Genomic DNA, 15,724 nt, shown 5'->3' on the forward strand with positions numbered 1-15,724 from the left:
TACAGCTCCCTCTTAAACCTCCCCCCTCTCCCTGCAAGAAGATCAGCGGCATTTCCAACTGATATGCTGAGTTCAAAAGGAGATTCTAAAGGAGGAAAGAACCAACTACTACACTACAACTCATGAACAGAAACGTACGATACTATTTCATTTCTCCCTGCTTTTCATATCACAAATATATAGCATCATTATAGGTTAAGAAAGCTCTTCATCTGCCTGTAAGTTACACAGCCCATTTATGCCTATTTATTCATGAAACTGCTTCACACAATTACTCATAATTTCATAAGCTTTCACTATAAAATTGCCAAATTAACTCCCCATAAATCAAGAGTACATTCTCCACCAACTCACGCCATAACCCATATTAAAACATATTGAATATAGTCACAAATAATGTCACAGAGTTTTAAACGGTGAGGTTTTTCTCGGGTATAATACGGCGAGCTTGAAAAAAACAAAAAAATACAGTAAATTTTAAAAAAGTTTAAGAAACTAAAAATAAGAGAAAATAAAATAAGTGAGAAACTAATAACACAAACATCAAAAGATAAGTAGATTTGCAACAAATAAAAATAGAAAATGAAAAAATGTTAATAAAAGTGAAAAACACGAAAAATTTATCTTTTTTTTTTTAAAAGTGATTTTTAAAGTTTTGAGCAGACATTTAATTTATTGCGTTTTTTTAGAAGAAAAACACATTTTCTGTGACTATGTATTGAACATATGTAGCATTGACAACATTGCTCCCCCTTAATTAGACAACCCAAACGCTCCTAAACTTTCTCTGAACTTGACAAATTTGACAAAGGCAATCATTTAGTAAAGGCATTTGCAACCTGCTCTTAGATGCAAATTTTTTCACAATAACAAGTCCTCTTGACATGCATTTTTAATGGAATGATATTCAACCTCCACATGCTTTGTTCTTCTATGAAAAATATGATTTTTTGTCATAGAAATTGCTGAATTATTATCACAAAAAATCTGTGGGTCAATCAAATGACTTGACATTCTTATAAGTCAAGGAGTTTTGTTCTTTTCTATCAATAAAATTTCTTCTTTTATTGATTTTACCCATTCAATACTTTTTCATGCTTTGTCACAACTTGATGGTTCAAATACAAAAATAGGGAAGGAGCATTTTTTGCATATGGCCTTGAGAGACATTACCTCCCCTAGAGGTGAGTCTGAATCAAGTGTACTCACAAAAGTTTTCTATGATGGACTGCCAGTGGACGACACATCATGTGATGCTTCTCCATCCAATCGATCAAATGTCACATGTTTGACTTCATCGTTCTTCAATGTCCAGCTCTTTTCTTCATAAAAAATCACCTCTCTCCTAATAAGTAGCTTGTTTGTTAGTAGATTATAGAGTCTATATCCATTGGCTCCAGGGCTATAACCAATAATTATACACTTTTTGCTCTTCTTTTCTAATTAGGAATGTCCTGAAGCATCAATTAATTATGATGGTTGAGTGGTGTGGGCAAGCTGGAATGGTAAGGAAGAATACCATTTTCTGGCATTAGGCATAGATTTGCCACTCCAGAAGACATTTGAAATGTTTGGAGAGGGGGCAGCACGTTGTTTAAGCACTAGCACACTTTAAATGCCATTGAACACATGAAGGGCATCCATTTAATGCCCTTGAAGAACATGAATTAGGGCATCAATTTAATGCAATTAAGTAAGGAGCTTGGGCACACTTTGAATGCCATTGAAGAAGGGGAAAAGTTTCCCGCTACACTCCCCCTTCTTGGGTTTAATCTGTTTGCTAATGAAGACGTTCCACTTCCTCTTTCTCACTCGAACTTCTGCCCGTGGAGTTTTGATTTCCTCACAAGAGGGATTCTTTCCTTCGACTTCTTCCCTTCGACTTCTTCTAGCTCTCAATCTTCTATGGAGTTCTCAATCTTTGCTTCATCTCTTAGCTTCCATAGTCGCAGTTGTCCGTAGAGGTTGCACGAGAAGAACATGTCAGTCTTCGTTCTTAAACTTTTTTTCTTTCTGAAAAGCATGCATGCAACATGATGTAGATGTGAAATGTTTGAAATGAACCGTCGGCCAAAATGCTACTGATTCTCAAGTTCTTTGATTGTTGTTCAAGATTGTATTGGGTCAGCTTTAGATTTCATTGGTCGGTGAGTTTTGACAAGTGATTTCATGTTGTAATCAATGAGAACAATGTCTTCTTGTCCAATTCTAAGTCCATTATGAACAATAAAATTTAGCCAAACTAACTTTTAATTACAAAAATGGTACAAATTGGCAAGCCTAAAGTGACTTGAAAATGTTTACAATTACTTATTCCCTATGTCACATAGGTACGGGTACGGGTACTAGTTCTGACTATTTTAAAAAAACTTAGGTACGAGAGTACGTCTATATATATATATATATATATATATATATATATATATATATATATATATATATATATATATATAAATTCAAACAAAATAGCGCATTCGTGATTCAAAATTTATAGTTTCTAAAGAAGAAACTATTGAAAAAAATATGAAAACACAACTTTATATGTGTTTCCTTAGTGTAAATGATGTAAAGAACAAAACTGAAATCATAAATTTTGGATAAGAAAGGACTTGGTCAACTTTGATCATGTTTTAAATTGGATGGATAGAGTCCTGGGTACGTTGACCATATCCGGTACTATTTGACCAGTACTCAAGAGGTACCCAGGACAGTACCAGTACCAGCACCAGTGTCGTACCTGGCCGGTACGGGTACGCTGCCTTTACAGCAGTACCCATGTGACAAAGCTTATTCCTGGCTAAGGCCAGGTGGGTTCACGAGCTTGTTATTGTTTCTGCTCCATCCAAGATGCCACCTTAACTGTGAAGTGGCAGCTAAGCCACGTATGAGGAAGAGGCATCACATAATGATGAATGGGAAAACTCGTGGTTTGTCTTCAAGCAAATGCCATCTTCCTGCAGTGGCTGAAAAGCTAGCTGGTGCTAGATGCTAACATTTGTTGGTAATACAAGTTCTCTAGGCTAATAGCCATGGCCTCGTTTTCGCCTCCATACTGATATGTTCCCATGGATGCACCACACAAGAACTCTTCTCCTTTAGGAGGTGAAGCGTATAGCAGATTGCCTGGCCATTTTTAATCAAACAGAAGATAAGCGGCCATGTCCTATAGACACTAAGAAACTAAAACAACAAAAAACTTAAAGAGTTTTACTATATTCACTCTTTAGCTTTTTGGGGATTCAATATAATGCCCTCCGCATCACCTTTGACACAGTCTCAATTGACTGAAAAGCAAAATTAGTTAGAAAGAAACATCAATAGACAAATAAAAAGACAGTTCAATGTATATTGACATTGCCAGTGTGTCTTGCTAAAAGTTTAACAACAGTGTCTCGATTGGTTGACCTGAAAAACATTGTGGATCATTAACAAGTTTGAAATCAATATAGCTGCTTAGAAGTCAAAGCTTATCTTGTGCAGGAAACCCATGCATAAGAAATTGACAACAATGAAAATCTCTAACATAAGAAATAAAAATGTCTATAAAGAGATATAAGTTTAAGATACACACCCCGTGTTGGTGAACTATCAAGAAGGTAAGGAAGCCCCAAAAGTTGCAGGAAGGCTTCAGTTTGTGGATTCTGAACATGTCATAAAAAAGCATCCAGATTTTTATGCTTCCGGGTCATTTAAAAGGGAGATAACAGAGAGGGATAAGGAATAGAGAAACCAACAAAGAAACTTGCAAACTAAAGCATCAGTTTCTTATGTTTATGGGGATTGAACAAGAGTTCATGATATGCATTACAATGATCTGGTTTAGTTACTAGAAAATATAATCCAAAGATAAAAAAAAATGGCTTGAAGGATTAACATCTTGGCAAATAAAGGCATCATATAAAATAACAAATTTAGCAACAAACGAGGCACAACCACAACAAGAAAGAAATACTCTGGCGGCAAAAGCAGATTGTATTAAACAACAAAAGGAGCTATACATGAGGGTGATCTTAGTGGTTAAAGTGTGACTAGGTGCTTGCCCAGGCAAGCTTATGCCCTGGGCAGCCACCTTTCTCACTAGGCTTCAGTATGCAGGCAGGCACAGACACACACACACACGTATATCTATATCTATATCTATATCTATATATATATATATATATACATGTCCTTTCTTACACTGTTATTATTATATGTATTGTTATACTGTTATGCAATATATACATCTGTAGCATGCAAGTTACTATTTATACACCTGTCTTATGTTTTGAGTCTTTTGACACTTGAATGTTAATTGTTGCGCATCATAAATGTCTAATTTTATTTTGACATTCTAATCTCATTTTCCTAAAACTAGTTCTTAACCTTTTTCACCAACTGGGCCTCACCAAGTCCTTTTTGAAGGTCAACTGACATTTGACTACATTGGGAACAATCAAAGAGACTTAATCTTGGATATGTACATAGACTTTCAGTCCATACCTAAAACTCTAGAGGCAGTACAAATGGCAGCAGCTGTTTAGGCACGAGCATATCTGTAGCAGCACTTGGGCCATCAAACCCACACAAGACCTCCAGTTGGCCTTATATTGAGAAAGAGATAGCAGTTGGTGTGGAGGAGCAGCAAAAGGGACTAACAAAAGAAAAGGCTGAAGACATCAAACGTCCCTGGTAACTACAAACACGAAAGAATCATAAAAAAAATGAGGATGCCTACTTCAATATTTTATACAAAAACTTTGAAGAAACAAACCTAAATAGTGTTGGTTGACTAGTCAAAGGGAACATGGAATTGCACTTTCTTGTTATAGCAAGCCACTTTTCATCATATAGAAGCTTACATGGTCTACATTCTGACTCAAATGTCGAATGTAGACCATGTAACCTAGAGTTAAATCCAGATGACCAAGAAACAAAATCAACTGACAAAAAAAAGTTGAGAAGGGTCTTATCATGTTCCGAAAAAAAAATATTAAACACTAAAAATACACTCAACATAAACAAGATATACCTATAAAAATTTGTGGCCAGGAAGACACTTGTCCAAACCAAGAAATTTTGTGGTAGGTCCTCCTTCATGTTGAATAATAGTAGAAAACTTACAATGAAGATGACAAAAAAACCAATGATGACTCAATTTATCCAATAGTTCTATGGCAGCCTTACTACCCAACATTCCCTTGGTAACGTATACCAACAACAACTGACTCTGTCAGATTCCAAAAATTGCTAATCATGTAACAATTTTTTCCAAGAAAAGAATTGTCATGCTAGTACATATGATATTAGGAAGCACATCTAGCAAAGGGTGAAGGCATCAATGAGGAATGCATCTTTACATTATAATTAAAGTAGAAAATTATTACATTATAAATTTATAATCAAAGTAGAAAATTATGCAGCACAGACCCTTTAAGGATATGTTGTTGCACCAGCATCACATCCAAAACAGGGGCTAGTGTCAAACCCAATTATCAGCCATGGGAATTGCAGTTAAGTACATATCAAATGAATACTTCTAAATACAATTATTAAAAAGAAAACTTCCAAAAGAAGATTCAAAACTGGACATCTTATATCTTTATGTCAATTCACCTTCAAATCATCCTCCACAGGCACAGGCTCCTCTTAATTGTCTGGCTGAAAAGAAATGGAGAAAGACCTATTAATTAAACATCACAAAAGGGACTCACTTTGAACACTAGGAAAGTATGAAAAACTCATAAAGAACAATTACAGATCATAAATAATAGAGAGGGAAAAAGTTGAAAGCAGAGGGAGGAGGCTGGGCTGTCAGTTGGCTTTTACATATCAAAAAATGAAATGAAATGAAATGTATATCTACAAACATATTTACAAACTACAATTAACATGTAAAGTTCAAATTAGTAACACCAAACATTTTTTTTCACAAAAAAAAACATCTCATTGCCGAGGTGCACATGATGTTAGCACTAACAAATCATAGAAATTAAAAAATGATCATATTTCATCGAATATTTACCAATTAGTTTTCTTTTTTCAACATTGTCATCAACATTTTGACTTGGGCTTGTAACTCATATATTTGTTCTACATGTCTGCCTTCCAACTCATGTATTTTTTCAGCTTGCCTAGCTTCCAAGTTGTGCATTTGGTCAGCATGGTTGGTTTCTACTTTATGCACCTTATTGCGTAAAGTTTCCAATTGTTCATGCAATATCACATTTTGTGTCATTAGTTCACTTCTATTAGGAGCTGCATCAAAAAACTCTGATGGTTTTACTCTCATTCCATAAGTACACACTCTTCCGAACTTGTTTGGCCCCAACACATGCGACAACATCAGTTGGAGATGGGTCATCTCTAACTCCTTCAAGTAATCGAGACATTGCTTCAGTTGAGCCTATAAATTAGTAGAATAGAATGTAGTTAATATTTTCCAATTACAATTACAATCACATTTTGTGATAGGTTCTGCATGCAACAGAATAAGCAAGCACATGAACAATGCAATCTTGCTAACATTTGATTATATAAGATAATAGAACAATGGCACTTAATCAATAACTACCCTTTCATACGTGAAGCAGATGGACCAAGATAAGCCAGCAAAAGGAACGTTAAATGTATGACCTAGAAGCTCAGCTAAAAGGGTGAAATGATTGTATTTCTTCCCATGAAAACAATCTTCAAACAAAGTTACAGAATGAATGGCTCAAAGTTAACTTGCAGTAGCTTCTTACACCAGACCTTTCCTTTTTTAATGCAGATGAAAATTCAGACACTGGATCCAGTGATCTCCTGTCTGGTGACAGCAATGCATAAACACCTGTTGTTAAACTGGTCTCAAGTTAGTAGCTAATGAACCTGTTTAACAAGTATGAAAGTATTATACGAGAGAGAGAGAGAGAGAGAGAGAGAGAGATTCTAGGATCAGTTCCAATTCTTTGTCTTTTCCTTTGGTCTCTGGCTTTGCCATACCATAGATAATTTCTTGGTAAATTTGACAGAAACAAATCAACCAAAACAGGTTTATGTTCATCAAGCACAATGATATATCTAAGTTATCAAATTCTTTTTTGCATAACTTGGTCCAACCTACTACTCTAGACATCTGGTCAGGTGGTCCAGTTTAGGGATTTGAGAGATATTCTATTAAGCACAAGTGCTTGTCCAGCATTCTAGTGCATAACCTGATAACAGTGTCATGATGACAATAACTGACCCAAATGTTGAGATTTTCTGGATTTACATGGAGGTAACAGTGTCATGATGACAATACAACAAACAGATCACATCATACAAAAAGAGCACTATGATCCTCCAGAACCACAACCACCTCTCCATAAGGAAAGTTATGATTTCTTTCTACATGAAAACACAAAAGAAGAGGGAAACAATTTATACTACTTTTCATGAACACCAAAATCATGCATCAAGTCTAATCTTTTGAAAATCACCAAGACATCATCCTACTCCAACTAAGAATCTCATCTTTTGTAATGAAAGGGTTCTTTCTGCTCATGTCCATGACAACATACTGAGACATTTTTAATGCAGTTACCCTCTCTATAGATGTACCCTTTCCTCTTTTCTATATTTTGACATCTCTATGTTCTTTTCTTAATGAAAGCTTTCGTATATATATTAGCTATGACTTTCTTAATGACATCTCTTTGTTGTGACTAAGTGAGTGCATCTATGGAACCCCTTTCTGTATTCTATATGTTCAATCAGCAGAATTTATTTGTATATTATAATTTGACTTTGTTAACATATGGCAACTACGTGAAAAGGACATCCATTATGCTAATGTTAATTAACTAAGAAACAGAAATATATATATATATATATATCCTCACAGTCAGTAGCATTTACTTAAAAAAAACCTGAACATTTGAGAGCTAGAACAACAGAATTTCGTGGAAATAATCTTGGCTGTTCATGACCGTGAAGAGTATATCTAACCTCATATCCCCGATAATCGATATCAAGTCCTCTAGCAACAACGTTAGTGGTAATTAGTATTGGAGATCTGCCAGTGCGAAACTCATGCAGCACCCACTCTCTCTCACCTTGAGACTTGTTTCCATGAATGGCAGCTGCACGGAAGTTCTGTCTAATGATACGAACAAGCTGATTGCATAACCTCTTCGTTGTACCGAAGACAATAACCTTGGATCCCTGTTCTTTAGATCAAAGAATCTGCTCCAGTCGTTGCTGCTTGTCTGGTTGGCAAACTACCTCAACTAACTACAAATGGTGGGAACATAAGAAGGAACAACCTTAAAGCAGTGTTGTACGTATTATACGATACGAGCCCGTATCGTACGATACGTATCGTACCGTTTTGAAAATACGGTACACTACACCTCCCACATCGTAAATAGGGGGTGTATCGTTCCTGTATCGCATGTATCATGCGATACATGGCCCATATCGTACGATACGGGATGATACACCCATATCGTACGATACAGGCTGATTTCGCAGAAACCCGCCTGAGACCTACTGATTCGACTTTTTTTTGAAAAATACCCTCCGTTCTTCATTTCTCACGCTTGGATACTGCCATCAAGGAGGGGGATCGTCCATTTTCACCATCAAAAAGTTGACTTTCACTGTGAAATCGAAGATTAAAGGGTCGATTTGTGTGTGGGTGGTTGATTTTCGTTTGGAGGAAAGGGGTTTTCTTTATTTCTTCTTCGTAAGGTATGAAATCTCATGTTTTTACCATATATTCATAATTTTTTACCGTACAATCATAGATTGAAAGATTTTGAATGTTTTTCATTAAGTTTACCATAGGATTTCGTTTTTTTTTTGAAGATATGGATCCTACATGGTAATGGTGCGAAAGGGTGAAGGAGAATAACTGCTTGAAACTCAAATGTAGCTTTTGTGGGAATACATTTTCAGGAGGGATTAGTAGAATGAAACACCATTTGGCAGGGACCTCCAAAGATGCGTCTCCTTGTGTTGGAGGACCAAACAAACCTTTGCCTCCATTTGTGCATCAGCAATGTTTAGACATGCTTCCTACTTTACGTCAAAAGAAGATACAAAAAGAAATTGAAGAGGCAGATGTAGGCCATAATGAGCCTTTGGAAGATGAAGAAGAAGAGGAAGAAGCTTATGAATGTAATGATGAAGATGATACCAGTCTAGATTTGGAGACCTCAAGAGATAGAGATCGTAGAGAAAAAGGGATCACGTATGAAGGAGGTCGATCTGGCATAACGGGAAGGAAGAGAAGAGGCACAACAGATATTAGGGCCAGGCGTGGTATGCGACCACCTAGTGGTAGAGTTCCTACTGGTAGGTCTAGTGTTGGTTCTATTAAGAGTTTTTTCCCTTCATATACTAGCCCAGGTGGTCAGCCGCAGATTCATGCTGCTATGACATCTAAAGATATGCTATATCATGCACAAAAGATGGTAGGGAAATGGCTTTATGATGCATGCATTCTATTTAATGCAGCTAATTTTTTTCAATTCCAAGCCATGGCAGATGCAATTGCTTCTATAGGCCCCAGATTCAAAATGCCATCATATCATCAGTTGAAGGGCAAAATTCTTAAGGATACAGTCAAAGAAGTGTCTGAACATAGCGATGAATTGAAATTATGTTGGAAGGAAACAGGTTGCTCCATTATGTCAGATGGATGAACTGATACAAGGTCAAGAACACTTGTAAATTTTCTTGTTTATTGCCCTAAATGTATAATGTTCTTGAAATCTCTTGACTTGTCTGATGTTCCTAAGACTGCTGAGATTTTATTTAATGTTTTTGATAATGTCATACAAGAAGTTAGACCTGCAAACATTGTACAGTTTATTACAGATAATGCTGCAAATTATAGAGCTGCAGGAGATTTGTTATTTCAAAAGTATAGAACATTTTTTTGGAGTCCATGTGTCACTCATTGTGTTAATCTAATGCTTCAAGATCTTAATGAGATGCATGATATGAAATCAGCCATTGACCAATGTCAAGAGGTAACAAAATTTATCTATAATCATGCATATGTATTGCGTTTGATGAAAAAGTTTACAAAAGGAGTCGAATTAATACGACCTGCACAAACTAGATTTGCCACAAATGTATTGACTGTGCAGAGTGTGGTGAAATAAAGAACTCCTTTGAGGCAGATGTTCGCTAGCAAAAAATGGGCTGCATATCCACATGCTCATAAAAGAAATGCTTCTTTAGTTGTAGATATTGTATTCAATAACGAATTTTGAGAATCATGTGTGAAGCTATTGAAGGTTTGTGTTCCATTAGTTAAAGTTCTCAGGTTAGCTAACAACGAGGATAGACCTTCCATAAGGTACTTAAATGAGGCTATGGATAAAGCAAAAGAGGCAATTTGAGACAACTCGAAAGGAAAGAAAAAGTTATATATGCCCATATGGAAGATTATGCATAAAAGGTGGACTGGACAACTTCATCAACCTCTTCATGCAACAGCTTACTATCTAAATCCTACAATAGATTTTCTCCTACATTTAAGAAGGACAAAGAAGTCTTAGGTGGTTTGTTGGATTGTATTAACGTGTTAGTGGCAGATTCTAGAGAACAAGATGCTGTGCACAATGAGTTGGATCTATATGATACTTGTTTTTGGAACATGGGACAACCTATCGCCATTCGAGCCAGGACAACCATGCATCCAGGTAAATACATAGAAATTTTTAATTTACTGTGCATTTGTTACATTTGATTCTTTTAAAACTTTCACATTGATTTGTTATATTTTTGTTTAGATTTGTGGTGGAATAGGTATGAGTTTGATTGTCCAAACCTAGCACGTTTTGCAATCAAATCCTCGGCCAGACATGTAGTGCTAGTGGATGCGAAAGGAACTGGAGTGTGTTCCAACATATCCATAGCAAAAAAAGGAATAGCCTCGAACATAAAAGGTTGAATGACCTTGTCTTTGTTCGATATAATATGAGGTTGAAACAAAGGTAATATAGACATGTAGTTTAATGTTTACATTTTTTGTACAATATATTTATATGAAATTATATATTAACAAGTTTTCTCTTATTTAACGTAGACAATTAGAAAAATCATTAGCAAGGAAGCACACATCTCAGTTCGATCCTATCAACTTGGAAAATTTTGACGATCTAGAGCCATGGATTGAGGAAGAACCAGCTACAATATTTGGTGATGAAAATCTTGAATGCTTCAACTTTGAAGCTGAAGCAACAAAAGACTTTGTTGATGAAGGAGAGTCTGCTACTGACACTGCTGGTGCTGAATATGTTGGTGAGGATCTTTCAATTCTTGATGATGAAAATGAAGAAGAAGATGAAGACGAAGATGATGAAGATTATGAATGATGAATGATGAATGAGAGTCAAGTCAAGAGTGCTTTCATTTTATATGTATCAAACGACTTAAGAGTTATGAATACATGGTTGTTGAACACTTGAATATTTTATCACTTTATGGCTTATGTTTTATTGAATGATATTGTTATGAATTTTGATGTCTATGAATGATGAACGCGTAAGTTTATAGCAATAATAAGTCTGTCATTATCTCAAACATGTTTTCTATGAAGAATTTATTATTTTTAATTTTTTCAGATTTATTTATGAATTTTCCGATTCTTTTTAATTTTTTCTGATTTGTTAATAATTTTTTAAAAAATTTACGATACGGTTACAATACGTTACGATATTTTACGATACAACGTATGTTAAAGCCCGACCGATACAGCTTACGATACACGTTTTACAACATTGCCTTAAGGTGTCGAAAAGGAAGAAAAGCTACTTGCTACTATGAAAATCAAATGAAAACCTCAGTAGTTATGATGTAGATTTACATGAAACTGACATTTATGCTCTGCAGTTATTTTCCAAGCCTCGACAATGCTCAAGACAAGCAGCATAACGAGAGGAAACCGCAAATGTTTCAGTACATTCTTCATATTTAGTTGTGGCAGTGTAAGTGCTCAAGTGAATTGCAGCAGAGGTCTCTGCTGTCAAGTAAGCTGGAACAGAACAGAAAGCACGCTGCTACTAAACAAGCTAGAGAAGGGTTCTGGTATTTGTATACACATATTCTTCATATTATATATATGTAGTCTACCATCTAACTCAAGATGTAAAGTTGGTTATAGATATAGACATATAGTGTTTAGTACGAGGTCTAAGCAAGCCTGAGAATTGTCCATATAAAGTTAGTATGAATATTAGAATAATCACCCCGAAAAAATGAAAGTGGAAACATCCTGAACACTATATCAATCAGTTGTGTATCATGACCTTTTCTTTTTGCCAGATGAGTCTTACATCTGGATTGGATGCTATTGCAGACCACCCATGGTCAGCCTCTTAAACAAAAGAAGTGATTTTCTTCTTAACTGCTGACTGTAAAGTAAAAACAGAAAAAGACACTTTGGAGCAGAACAAGATAACGATCAGACGTAGTAGACAGGGCTGCACCAGACCAGAAAAATAGAGATCAAAAGAATGATCAGACCTAGTAGACAGGTCTGCGTTACTCCAGAAAAACAGATTCACGTCAGGTATGCATATATCTGAGATTCTGAATATAAAATGATGAATATGAATTTGTACTATATTAAAACACCAATGTTAATCTGACATATAACAAAGAAAAAGGAAGACATCACGAATTTTGGGAATACTATATGGCAGAGAAAAAATCCAACAGAGACAAGGGAAAATAAGACACAGCAAGAAATACTAGATGACAGCAGGAGTTGATTTCGGAAGCTTTATGAACACTGGACAAATCAGGAATGGGAGAGAGGCAATCAATCAGAGGAAACAGCAAGCGCAGAAGCAACCTATTGCTAGATAAAAACAGACGCACATAAAGAGGGAAAAAGGGACCATAGAATCACCCACCTGGAGCTTCCCTGTGCTGAAGAAGATGATCGAAGGTTCACTACTTTGCCTCTTCATAAGATTCGACTCCTCTGCTTCAAGCTCTGGGGGCGATCAATTAGAATAAATAGCAGCGGAGAAGCCAGCAGCGTGAGAAGAAAGGATCATGGCAGGAGAAGAACAAGCAACTATAAGAACATGGAAAGTTTAATCTATACATTTCGCGGGTATTTTCCCCCAACGCAGATGAAAACTGCATCTGAAAAGTCGGTACACAGCTTGGGGTTTTTCCTAACGCAGGAGTCAGCTTGGAAACTGCGTTTGAAAAGTGGGTACAGCTCTGGGTTTTCCCTAACACATGAGTGAACTGCGTTTGAATGATGGATATCCCAGACAAAGCAGAAAATGCGTTTGTAATGCCCCAAACGCTAATAGCTTCTCCAACGCAGGCATGCTCTTGCATTAGGGAAGGCTATAAATCGAAACAATTCTCTAATGCATAATGATCTTCTGTTGATAAAAGATGTGTTCTCTATGCACATTGAATGTGCGTTGAAGAAAAGCTGTTTAGTAACAGAACCACAGGTTTTATTGGAGAAAGTTCAAAACCATAGCAACGCAGGCTATTTGTGTGTTGGTACATATCATAATTCTTGTAGTGCCATCCATTATCTCTTTCCACAGAGAATTAAGTTAGACTGTGGTGGAACATGACGAGATCCTTCTCTAGATGGACCCCTTGCAGCCTAGACGCGAAACTAATGAGACAAAATCGAACAACCTCTGTGCAACAAAACTTTTCTTTCCTAGTAGCTAAAAGGTTTTAGATAGGGGTATTTGATTTTAGGGAACTCCAGATTTGATAACTATGAATTTGAAATTTTCATTATTCGCTAAATTCATGGATTTTTGTAAAGAGGAGACGTTGAACATGAATGTGATGTCCTAACATTTTTCATCTTGAATATGCCAATTAACCTCCTTAACACCTTCTCCAGCACACTGGATTCAGGGAACAGTCTTCTTTTTGATAATTCAAAAGCCAATGAAATGTAATGACTACCCTGACGTCCCTGTCCATAAGCCCTCTTTCGAACCTGCTGGTCACCTATTGAAACAATTTGAATACAGGTTTAGTTTTGACATATACACACACATACAACATACTCCACTTCTATGATTTGGGATCATTTTTTATTATCAGATTCCATCTAACGCAATCCCCAATGTATTCAATCTAGCCAAATCGCTGGTTTCTGCATCTGTTTGTTACCAGAAACCAATCAGTTTACATCAATAACAAAAAAAGGACATAATCCGTTATGCTTGGAGTAATTGGCGATAGACTAATTTGGTGCAAAGAAAACACATGGAGTATATTAAATATCCTGTATACTTGCTTTTCCTATTAGTAGAAAAAAAGATTGAAGGAAAGGCAAAAAGGAGTCTTATATTGACAATTTTGTAACATTATTACATATAACCTTCTATACTCATAAGATTCATAAAATATGTAAATTAAGTAAATATGAGGGCTACATGCATTGACAATGAGTTATCAGATCAATTGGAATGGTTATTTGAAAATCCAGGTTCCAAGTTATTTTTCTCAAAAGATAGATAAGTAGTGGTTTGCTATGGCCATTAACAAGTTACTTAAACTCGTGATGTTGTTAGCACTCAACGAAGTTTATTAGATGGATAACAATGAGTGCATAATGCGACCTTATATTTACTTTGTCTATGCAACTTATAAACCATATATTTAAGAATAATAAATCTTGGCTACTACTGATTTTGACAACTTCAACTACCTATCTTCTAGATCATTATTAATATACATGTTTATTATTTAATTTTGAAATATATACACACACCTACAACATACTTCATAAGCCATCTTTTGAACCTACTCATCACCTGCTGCTGAAACAATTTTAAAACACCAATGTAAGTTTTGATCAAAATTTGAATGAAGTACGAATGTTACTGATGAAATTAAATCAACATGAAATTACTTTTTCTGTTAAGTCATTCAATTTTATAGAAACTGCAATACTTGCATCACTTTCTCAGCAGTTTATATGAAATCATGAGGTGAAAAGATCTCATAAACCCTGTAGGGTCTCCTTATCGATTTTTTTCCCTGATGAGAGATGACGGGTGCACAAAAGAAGGGAGATCATATCATCCAAGTGGCACCACTTTGATTAAAGCGAACATGAAAAAAATGAAGTATTGCTCCATTAAAGTGAGATCATAATCTGCCAACTGGCCTCCCTAATGAGATCTAGAGTTGAGATGGATCTGCAATATCATTAGTTGTTTCTCTATTAATTGCCTTGGAATTGATTAATTGAGGCCAAGAACGAGTTCCTCCTACGAGATCCCCTGAAGAATGTGATTTGTGAAATAATATTTTTACTTACTTGTTACAGTTGTAGTTAAATGGAAAAGGGGGCATTGATAATGAAAACTCTTCTTATATTTGCAGCATTTAAGGATTTTTTTTTTATGGTTCCCAATGATTGATTAGTTGGTTGAGCTTCCTTCTTTCTGACTTGTTCCACTTCTCAATCTATTCTTGTAATTCTAGTTTTTTAGAGACCATGCAGGTTAAAAATTTAGTCTAATGACAAAGTCCGCCTTGTTATGTTATTACTGTTGAAATTTTGTTTCAACAAAGAGTCTCTTACTCTAATTTTTTTCTCATCATTTTTTAATCTCTTGTGTTAGTAAAGACAAATTAATTCCAAAGTTTGATTCATGGTGCTGATTGCTACTACCTGCTAGCTAGTGGTGCTTCTATTAATGTACACATGCTTTTACAACCATTGTTCACATGAATTGTTGTAAAATAATGTTGCATG

At 35.7% G+C, this 15,724-nt stretch overlaps 1 long non-coding RNA gene across 8 annotated transcripts; it reads right to left on the reverse strand.

Moving 5' to 3' along the window:
• Positions 1-2,615: 2,615 nt before the first annotated feature.
• Positions 2,616-13,630, reverse strand: LOC116260017 (uncharacterized). 8 transcript variants are annotated; one of them, XR_004174022.2, is made up of 7 exons: positions 12,876-13,597; positions 6,733-6,811; positions 5,596-5,640; positions 4,483-4,675; positions 3,572-3,641; positions 3,212-3,405; positions 2,616-3,123 (listed from the first exon to the last, which is right to left on the reverse strand). It is a non-coding gene; the product is annotated as an uncharacterized LOC116260017 (long non-coding RNA). The 8 variants fall into 8 exon arrangements; XR_004174019.2 differs by lacking the exon at positions 6,733-6,811 and having other exon boundaries at positions 12,876-13,594; XR_004174021.2 differs by lacking the exon at positions 4,483-4,675 and having other exon boundaries at positions 12,876-13,592.
• Positions 13,631-15,724: the final 2,094 nt, after the last annotated feature.

Source organism: Nymphaea colorata, chromosome 9 (genome assembly GCF_008831285.2).
Source record: "Nymphaea colorata isolate Beijing-Zhang1983 chromosome 9, ASM883128v2, whole genome shotgun sequence".
NCBI classification, from domain to species: domain Eukaryota; kingdom Viridiplantae; phylum Streptophyta; class Magnoliopsida; order Nymphaeales; family Nymphaeaceae; genus Nymphaea; species Nymphaea colorata.